The 10,707-nt window shown below is 34.4% G+C and overlaps 1 long non-coding RNA gene across 2 annotated transcripts; it reads left to right on the top strand.

Moving 5' to 3' along the window:
- Nucleotides 1-2,779: 2,779 nt before the first annotated feature.
- LOC121262098 lies at nucleotides 2,780-5,301 on the top strand. Of its 2 annotated transcripts, none has more exons than XR_005940039.1 (5): nucleotides 2,780-3,036; nucleotides 3,356-3,792; nucleotides 3,886-3,938; nucleotides 4,921-4,958; nucleotides 5,145-5,301. It is a non-coding gene; the product is annotated as an uncharacterized LOC121262098 (long non-coding RNA). The 2 variants fall into 2 exon arrangements; XR_005940040.1 differs by having other exon boundaries at nucleotides 2,792-3,036; nucleotides 3,353-3,792.
- Nucleotides 5,302-10,707: the final 5,406 nt, after the last annotated feature.

Raw genomic sequence — 10,707 nt, 5'->3', positions numbered from 1 at the left:
TAACAAAGATCGCCGCCAGAGAATGCAGCAATACATCAAGATCCTTCAAGCATTTGGGTGGAGTTAAGAGGGGCCAATCTGAGATGATCTAGCAGGTCATGGACAGGACTAGGGAAGGGTAACCTTAGCCCTTCGAGGCATAACCTGCATCGTTGACAGCCCCCTCACATGCTCCAGGAGCCTAAAAAATCACATTCTCCAAGATATGAAAGGTAAAAGCCAGTGATGACAAGAACTCAAAAGTGACGTTTGAACACCAGCTGTGACCAATATAGAATTGCTCCACGGTGAAAACCTCGGGCTGGTCTAGTTCCCCGGAAATCTTGGGTCGAACGACCTTATTGAGAGCCATTGAGATTGAGGTTGAGAAAAGTGACAAAAAAGGAAATGAGTCAAGCAAAAAGAATGAGAAGATTAGAGCACAAAGAGATGAGGATGTGGTAAAGGGGGGAGAATACGGCAGAACCGTGTTTATATAAAGGGGAAGTGACGGTTGGCCTTCTGTACCCATGTGTCAGACGATGGATGCAAAAGGGTTCGAATCTCGTAAAACGTATGACACAACACGACATGGGAAACCAAACGGCGCATTAAGACTGAGGAGCCTAATCGTTAGGATGATGAGGGTAAAAGTGTATAAGAATGAAGGAAAAGAGAAAAGAAGAGGGAAAATCAAATTATCATCAAATCGGTTCAATGAGAATTAGCAGGGTAATGGAGAGGGTAAAAAGGTCCAATCCAAGAGGTCGAGATCCCACAATCCAAAGGAAAGCCCATCGGTCTGATAAAGTGAAGATGATGGCCTTTGGTGGGCTTGTCCCACCAAGTGAGAGAACTGTTTGGCCCGGTCAAAGAATAATGAGGCGCCAATAGAAGTGGTCAGGGGTGACATATGCCGACCTGTCAGCCGCCTTGAATCATCACTAGCATGTGGATAATAGGAAGTGTGCGGGGGAAGCTACAACCACCAATCACCTGGGAAAAGGAAGGTGTGCGCCACCAAGATAGGCCGAGGGGATGTAAACTCTTCAAGTTCCGAGAAAATGTTTGCTAGGAAGCGTGTGAAAGAGGTAACCACGACTTATACACTGAGGAAAGAAAGGTGACACCACTCTAGCAGGTTGTAGGAATGCGTGCCCAAATGGCAACCATGGCTCTCCCCACGAGGGGGGATAAAGGGACTCGTCGGCCCTGACTGAGAAGGCGCCGAAATGTGAGTCAGAGCTCAACATTGTATTAATTATTTTCCTTAGGGTATCATGCCCCCTGACTGATTCACGTGCATGAGGCATGAGGTACGATAAGACAGCTTCTTGGGATGAAAGCAACAGAACTCCAAACTACTGTACGACAGGTTTGAGGGGTGAGATGAAAATTTTATGTTTTGTTTTGAAGTTTAAAATATTATGTTTTAATATTATTATTGTTTTAGGATTTGAAAAAGTTGAATTGTTTATTATATTTTGTATGGAGATTTTAAAAAGGTGTAATGATGAGATGGGATAAGATGATACTTTTGTATTTTGTCTTGTGCCCCAAACCTGCATCAAGGTATGATCAATCTCACGGAATTTTAAGGCAAAGTAAACATTTCCTAAAAATGAAAACTGACTTAAGCATCCAAGGATCCCCTAACCACTCCTGAGCTCCATTCTTTACTTGTATGTTTACAGGTCCCTTAGTCCACCTCCCATCTATCCAAGGAGTCCTCCCAGTACGTACGAAACACATCTAAAACAGTATCTATATTTGATAAGAGGCAAATTGTGGAACTAGGAATCTATGTGGGTTTTTTTTTTTTTTCCCCGAATGTCCATGACTTGGTTGTGTGACAATTGTGTGACAAAAAAAGAATGAAAGACTACAAGAATTTGCACTACAAAGAACAAAGGGTAGGGCTCTCTCGTGCTATCGTGAGGTTGAAGGGGGTTGGACAAATTCATCTAGATTCTTTGTGATGTCGTCATAATTTTGAGGAGCTTTGTTGCCGATTGAGCTCTGCCTGAGAGCTATTGAAGAGCTCTATCTAGAAACAGAACCATCAAAAGGAAAGAGAGGGAGACACTCTACAAACACAGAAAAACGTGTAGTATTTCACAAATAAAAAGGCTAAAACTATAATTATTGAAATTTATAAGAAGATTTTTGTCTATTGATAATTTTTTTAAAAAGAATGTTATACATCAGTCACTATTAACTCCCACATCCCCACACTTATAACTTTTTCATAAGGTGTATGAGTGTTTTTCATATAGTGTGAGAGTATTTTTTATAGGGTATGAGGTGGTAAATAGTAGTTGATAAGAATAATTTTTTTTTTTTTTTAAATGTAACCATTTTTCATAACCTACTTTTAGTTTACTAATAATAAAGAGTGCGGCACTACAACCATCAATATGCAACCCAATTTGGGATTCAATAAGTGTATTTCAATTTTTTTCTTTTTTTTATGTATTTTTTTTACACTCTTAAATATATATATTTTTAAAATAAATTAACAACATTATTAAAAAATACTTCTTTAATTACTAAGTAAAAAAAAAATATCAAAACACTATCGAGACCCACCATCAGTGGGTTTAGCATTTCTCATAAAAAGTAGTTTAATAATTAAAACCCAAACAACTTTATGATTAAAGTAAAAATTATTTAAATAACTTTTAATTTACAAATTATTTTATTTCACTTAATTATTATAATTTTTTTTAAATTTTTATAATAAAAAATAATTTAATTTTTAAAATAAAAATTATATTTTAATAATATTTTACTCAGGTTGCACCGAACCCCAACAGATCCGTAGTATATAGGTAGCATCGTTCTTCCGTTATCCGACGCCGCAGGCTGCGTGGCTTTCTTGCAGTGTTTAGACCCAGGTCGTCCCAAATTGTCTCTCTCCTGGTAACCATTGTTTCGAGAAGTTATCCCCTGAAAATGGTCCGCTTTCTTAACAAATGCTGTGCCGTCTCCACATTTCACTAGCCTATTGACATTAGAGTCTGGATTTGGCTGAATGAGCTCCCATGCCTATACTGGGTGCTCTCTTCTCTCCTCTACTTCTCCAAGTTCCTTTTTCTTCTTTATTTTCTCCTATCTTCAATCTCACATTCAGTTCCGTATGAATTCTATTTGAAGTTTTTGTTTTTCTTATTTTTAGTTGAAATCCCAATTCACTTTATTGCTCATTTTGATTACTCTATTTGAAAAAGTGTAAAAAAATCATTTTTTTTTTAGTGAGATCACTTTTTTACTAAGGGGTGCGCGATTGTTGTGTATCTGGACTTGAAGTGCATTACTCATTTTAGTTGTATAACTGGTGATATGCAGAGTCTGTCATTTTTGTATCTGTTAGCAGAGATTGCTACTCCGCAGCCTGCCTGCAAAGTCGTTTGTGTGCAATCAGGGCTCAAACCCTTATTCATGGTAAATTTTCATAAACTCCGTTTACCTCTGCGAACGTTAAAAGACTGTCCTATGCTTGGAAATCTTTGCGACTGCCTAAAGAACTAAACGTAAATGTGAAACACGTTGAGGTGCAAAGGAGTAGACTACTGATCAATGCAGTCGCAACTCTTGAACCCAAGGCCAAGGGTTTAGTTCAGAATAAAAATGGACAAAAGGGTTGCGATGTTACACACTTTGGTATCGATTCAAGTCTCCCGACAATTGAACTCAAGTAGTCGAGTGAAGACTCGAAGGAATTGGATGAGAGAGAGAGGTCGAGAAGGCTGAGAATATCGAAAGCAAATAAGGGTAACACACCGTGGAACAAAGGCAGGAAACACAGTGCTGGTAACAATATATTTATAGATCTTGGCTTCTGGATTTGTCAGTCTGTTTCCAGTATTTGTTTTACATAAGCTCAAATCTCTATATGCTGGGCAGAAACCCTTCAACGGATTAGAGAGAGAACAAAGCTTGCAATGCAGGATCCTAAGGTGATGTCGTGTAAGAATTATTTTACATGTACTTTTGAAATGAACTTAGTTTGTTTAGAATGAAGACGGTTATTTCGGTGGAACTTTCAACTTTAAATTCTTGCTCTTTCAGTTGCACCTATTTCATCATATAAATGCTTAACTGGACCATGTACTCATCTCATGGCACACATGGATGGTGGGTGGTGATTGATCACCGTACATCCTACTTAAAACTCATTTTTTTAATATACATTGGTAAGTAACAGGCTCACCCTACTTAGAGTACAAACTTCAACATGCTAGGATATGAAAATGTCAGGCAATCATGTTGGTGACTTTGAAAAGCCCCCTCACAATCCTTTGCTTTGCGACCGATGTCAGATATTAGGAGCATGGCCTGTCTCTTGTTCTTAAATTCCCTTCAGTTTACCGCTGGTCTACACAAAATCTTGCTCATATCCAACAATTTGTTGTTGAATAGTTTGAACTTTCTTGCTGCATGTAATGAGATTGTCAGGTTAAGAGTACAACATTATGCTGTATGAACTAATTCTCTGTGCTGATTTAAGGAGTTGGTGGCTGTTCAATACTTATTGCTAGACTAATACCTAACCAGTGTACACACCGTGACAGAATCGTAAGCAGATACCTGTCTAATATTTTTCAGAATATTTTATTTGCGTTTTCTCTTTTTGACCTGATAAGCCATCTTGAGTTTGTCCAAATTGATTTTTTTTTTTTTTTTTTTTTCTCCATCTGTAGTATCCTTGTATATTTGGAATAAGCTGTATTTAGTCTGTAGTCTCCTTGGGTCATCTTTTGACAATAAGTTAGATGGCCAATCCAAAGAGTTGGATATCAATGGCATGATTTATTATGAGGTGTCAAACATATTATGCATTTGTTGAGCATGAGAAAAGAGATGTTCGTATTGTCATTACTACCGTCCATTTGGATAGTTTAGAAGTGATTATTCTCTTAACAAAATTTGGTCGTGCAGGTCAGAATGAAATTAAGCAACCTAGGACACGCTCAGAGGTAGGCCCTGTACCATTCAGTTTATTAGCGTTTTAGTTTACCATGGACATTGTCCTAACCCTGGCAGACTCCCCAGTCTTTAAGGACTATGACAGGGATTCCGAGTTCATGAATTTCTATTGTCATACATCCCACCATGTCATTTCTTAATGTTGTACTTTCTATTTCTTTTAATTGATTGTACAGCACAGAGACAAGGGTGAAAATTGCAGTTGGAGTTCGATTGGGGAGGCAAAGGCGACGTGAGAAGCTGACAGTGCAGGAAGGTTGCTGCTTTGAGTGGCAGAATCTAATTGCAGGAGCAGCAAAACGAGGCTTTGTTGGCGTGGAAGAGCTGCAGTGGGATTCCTACAAGTTATTAGATGATGAGCTCAAGGAGTGGAGAGAGTGTTGAACAGAGGTAGATGATGGTTGGGACGTCGTTTCAGTTATATGGTTCATTTTGACTGATTTAACTTTATTTAAATTAAGAATGTGTTTTGTTTCGTTTCGTCTCATCTCATTTCGTTATTATAATTTTTTTAAATTCTCACACAAAAATAATGACAATTCAGTTTTTTCGAATCTCAATTCAAATTTTTTAAATTCCAAAACAATAATAATATTAAAAAATAATAATAATATTAAAAAATAATATTCTAACAATATTTTTTTCAATTTTTATCTTTTATCTAAAACAATCTCATCTCATCTTTAAATCCAAATTAACCGTGACATGCGATTTATTAAAAAAATATAAAATGACATCCAAAATCGCATAATAACATTTCTCTTGTTTTTCTGAATGTTTAATTTTTATAATATGATAAAATTGCTCTGCTCCTAGGTACAGGTACCCATTTTTTTCTTTTTCTGAAGTTCTGATTGGGCTGACGAAAGTTGGGTCCAATGCTGTCGACTGGGCCGACTGCAGTTAAGTTATGTCTTATAAAAATGCGTGTGAAATTTTTTTCAATTCTTCTATACACAGTCGTCCCATATAGATGCCGTGCAGTCAAATGACATCACGTTAGCTAATATTTTAAAAAAAAAAAACAAATACAAAAATGGAAAGAAAAGCAAATTGAAACCCATTTCTCTGGTTTCCCGCTTTTGAGGGTGCGAGACCAAAATCTTCTGGAAAAACTCTACATTCAGTTCCCAAAGGCTTCTTCCTCGTGTGAATGCAGAAAATTGGGGTGGGCATTTGCGTTGGGTGGATAAGTGCATATAATCTTTTGAGTCCCAGATGAACTCTCAAATAGGAACTTCTAAATATTTGTTTAGATAAGTGCATGAGCCCCAGATTTTTCTTTGAGTACGTGCATTATCCATATTTGTATTTTTTTTTCCTCACTCTGGAGAGGACTTCTATATATTTGTTACTTTCCTTTCCAACTTTATGTCTTTAATTGGGCTACCATGAAAGCTCCTTTAGTCTGGCAACTCCACATCAACGAAGTTTCAGTGCAAATGCATAATATCAAACCTGATCCCAAAGTATAAAAGAGGAATTACCTTACAATTCTCCCTCTCTTTGGCAATATACACACGTATGTCTATTCTGGCACATTTACAACAACCCCATTTAATTGCATGGCGTGAAGAGCTCAAATCAAATCAATTCAAGCTCACATTTACAGCAACCCCATCACGAAAGACAGCAAAATAAACGAAAGAAAAAACAACCGCTCGCAATTTAGAAAACTACTTTTCTGTTCAAAATAAACATCACGAAAGTTAAAAACCCGGCTTTTCTCTTTTTCTTTCGTCAGTTTTCCCCCAGCAACCAAACAGAGATTATGAAACACTGAAAATTTGCAGATATTTAGGAAAAAGAAGAATAAAGAAAGGCAAGTAAGATGAAGTAAAACTGAAAGGTGGACCTCGTTGGAATAGAGGAAATGGCACGGACAATCCGATAAGAGTGTTTAGAGGAAGAAGAGGAAGCAATAGAGAGTTGCAATGGCGAGCAAAGAGAATCCATGCTAGAAAGGAGGCTGACGAATGGAGGGAGGCTTAAAGGGAGGAGGCTTCGAGGGAGGGAAACGCTGCTTCGAGTGGTATTTGGCTTCAAGGGAGGGAGGAATGGAAAGTGGAAATACGGGAGATGGAAACTAAGAGAGGGAGAAAACGACGTGTTTGAGGTTTTTTTTTACCACGTCAGCCCGCGCTTACCCGACACTTACACGAGGCGACTGAATGTAGAGTTTTTCAACTTCTTTTCTTCCTTAGCTGCGTGTACAAGGATCTGAAACTTAAAACAGAATTGCTAAATCACCCAATAAAGTGTCCCAAGGATTTGTCTCGATGCAAAAGATTTTTTTTTTTTAATTTTTTGTACTTAGTGATTAAAGAAGTGTTTTGTAATGATGTTGTAAATTTTATTATTTTTTAAAAAATATTTAAGAATATAAATAAAATAAATAAAAAAACAAATAAAAAAAATTTGTTCTTTGTCGGTACCAACTCGTGCTACATCCTCGGTGGATGTAGCACTGCTCGAAACTTTAAAGGGAGCCACAAATTGAGAGATGATGAATAATAAGGAATGAATATTGAATGAATTAACTAGGCAACAATATACATGCATCAAAATTCAAAAAGATAATCACAGATAGTGAATATGAGCTCCGCGGGGAAAGGATTTTCTATCCATCTACGAAGACTCTGACACAGCAAAATCAGCAAGAAAGAAGGAAAGCAATGATGGTGATCATCATCATCATGGCGCCGTTGTAGTTTTGTTGGAAGAGGGGTGATGATTTTCCTACAGAGAGGGCACGTGGGATGATACTTCAACCAGGCATCGATGCATTGGACATGGAAACCATGCTTGCATGCGGGAAGCACCCTGAAACTTTCATGGCGGAAAATCTGGCTTAAACACACCGCACAGTCAGCGTCGAGGTGGTCGCGTTCATCACCATGATCACCATGTTCTTGATCATCACCAACGTCATCCTTCGCAGCAAACAATTTCCAGAACCAATATTTGGTGCATGCATGAATAGAGTATACAAGAGATGTGATCGTGAAGAAAAGCATAGTTTTTAGCATCTTGCCGTCGAATACCTGCTGCATGCAGCTGATTCACTCGAAACCTATTTATCAAAGAACCCTTGGCTCGGGGTATGTTTTTTCGGGGAAGTTGGGAATTGCTCAGTTCTTACTTAATTCTCTCTCTCTGTATATCAATTCAGAAATATTCAAGTTGACTGGGGCAAAGTCTCCAGGCTCGCTCTAACTTCATGGGATATAAAAAAATGTAACACGCGAAATAAACAATAAATGTTTCACATGCAAAGCCAAACAAGACTGAGAGTTTAAACTTTTGGGATAAACAATGATTTCATATAGTATCAGAGTAAAAGTCTTGAATTCGAACCCTAATTCTACGCTTTACTTCAATTAATTAAATATTTCACATGTTAACCTATTGAGAGAGAGTCTGGCCCACACGTGAGGGGAGCGTTAATATATAAAATAAATAATAAAAATCTATCTCTTCTTATTAGCTTAAACCTTTGAGACAAATGATGATTTCACAATACGGCATGTATACATTGATGAGACAAATGCCTAGTTTGTTTTCGCAGATAAAATAAGATGAATTGAGATAAAAGTTGAAAATTGAATAAAATATTATTATAAAATATTTTTTTAATATTATTGTTAGTTTGAAATTTGAAAATTTTGAATTATTTATTTTATTTTGTGTGAAAATTTAAAAAAATTATAATGATTAGATAAAATAAAATGAGATAAGATAAAAATGATTGTGAAAACATATAAAGTAAACTCAACATCTGATCAACAGGGCGAAGAATTGAATCAAATAGATAAAACCTTAACCTAATCAAACCCTGTGTGTAATAATGTCGATTAAAACCTTGCGTATGCCATATAGTTTAAACGGTCAAATGTTGTTGTTTGTGATACTGTGAGTTTTAGGAGTGGTTTGGATTAAAAATGAGTTGAGATAGATTGAGATGGTTTGTAAATAGTAGAATAAAAATTAAATTATTTATTATATTTTGTATAGAGAGAAAGTTATTTTAAGATTTAAAAAAGTTAAATTATTTATTATATTTTATATAAAATTTAAAAAAATTATAATAATAAATTAAAATGAGTTGAAGTAAATTCAAAGGCGCCATTATTGACTTTTCTGGAATGGAAAAGCGAATGATAGAACTGACTGGCAACAGGGTCTAGTTGAAAATGAGTTGAGAATGGAGATACCTTCAGCTGAGACATGACCATTATTGCAGTTTTTTTTTTTGATAACACCATTATTGCATTTAAAAAGGAGACTTAGGTAGGCTTGGGTCGTGACGTGACTTTTGATAATTTGTAAATAATAATGAATAATTAATAATTAATAAATATTAAAATATTATATAATAATAGAAATAAAATATATATATATATATAAAATAATAATAAAATATTAAATAATAATCCATGTCTTACTACATAGGTAAACAGATAATACAAAAATAAGCATACAAATTAATGTGATTTTATTAAATTTGTTAGTATATTTTATAATAAAAATAATTTTATAATTTGACGTATCAAATTAAATTACATCATAAAATTATTTTGTAAGTTTAATTTTATATAATTTATTTATAGATAAAGTATTTTTTTTTTTAAAAATGCAGCCCTAATAATCAAATTCCTTCATTATAATTGAACTGGAGAAAACTTGGTAAACCCATTCAAATTATGGGAACCTAATCTGACAAGCATGGACATAACGACGATCACGTGTTTCCCTTTTTTTTCCCCTTCCTTTTCTTGTTGGGGTGGTAAACTTTGTTTAATGAACAACAAGCATTAATACTTAGAATTAATGCACGCAATTTATACTTCTGGCCGCGAATGTGATATTTGGAGAAAGAGTGAGGTCATAATTTGTAAAGAGAAATATTATACTCATAAAATGATTAGAAACTGATATAATTTGATATGGTTTAACAGATTATAAAATTATATTTATTGTAAAATAGATCTGATAAATCATATAAAATCACGTCAGTTTGTGAGTTCATTTTTGTGTAATACTTTTATGACTATAGTACTCATCTTTTGTGAATAATATTAAGGTGATTTGTGAATAATAGTGAGATAGTTTGAATTAAGTATTTTATATATTTTGAAAAAAAAGTAAGAAAAAGTTGAATAAAAATATTATAAAGTTAAAATATTATTGAAATATTATTGTTAATTTATTTTTGTTTTGTAATTTAAAAAAATTGAATTATTTTTTGTTTGAAAGTTTTAAAAATTTCTAATGATTATTTTGAAAAAGTTGTAATAATTAATTAGAAAATACTATTCCCATAGTTTAAAAAAATTATAATGATTAATTTAAAAGAATTTATATTTTAATGATGTTTAAAAAAAGTGAGATGGGTTGAGAATTATTAGTTATGAATAATGATAAGGTTACTACTCTACTACTATCCATTTACTATTCTTTTTATATTTGATTTTTTTTTAATTTTTAATTTTACTTAGACTGCGTTTAGATGTTGAACTGAGTTGAATTGAGATTATAAAATATTGTTAGAATATTATTTTTTAATATTATTATTATTTTGAGATTTAAAAAAGTTGAATTGTTTATTATATTTTGTATTAGAATTTAAAAAAATTATAACGGTGAGTTGAGTTGAGATCCAAACCTACCCTTAGGGTGCGTTTGGTTATCAAACTCACTTCAACTCATCTCAATTCAGCATTATAATTTTTTTAAATC

Source organism: Juglans microcarpa x Juglans regia, chromosome 1D (assembly GCF_004785595.1).
Source record: "Juglans microcarpa x Juglans regia isolate MS1-56 chromosome 1D, Jm3101_v1.0, whole genome shotgun sequence".
Lineage (NCBI taxonomy): Eukaryota > Viridiplantae > Streptophyta > Magnoliopsida > Fagales > Juglandaceae > Juglans > Juglans microcarpa x Juglans regia.
This window is presented reverse-complemented; position numbering and strand designations above follow the sequence as displayed.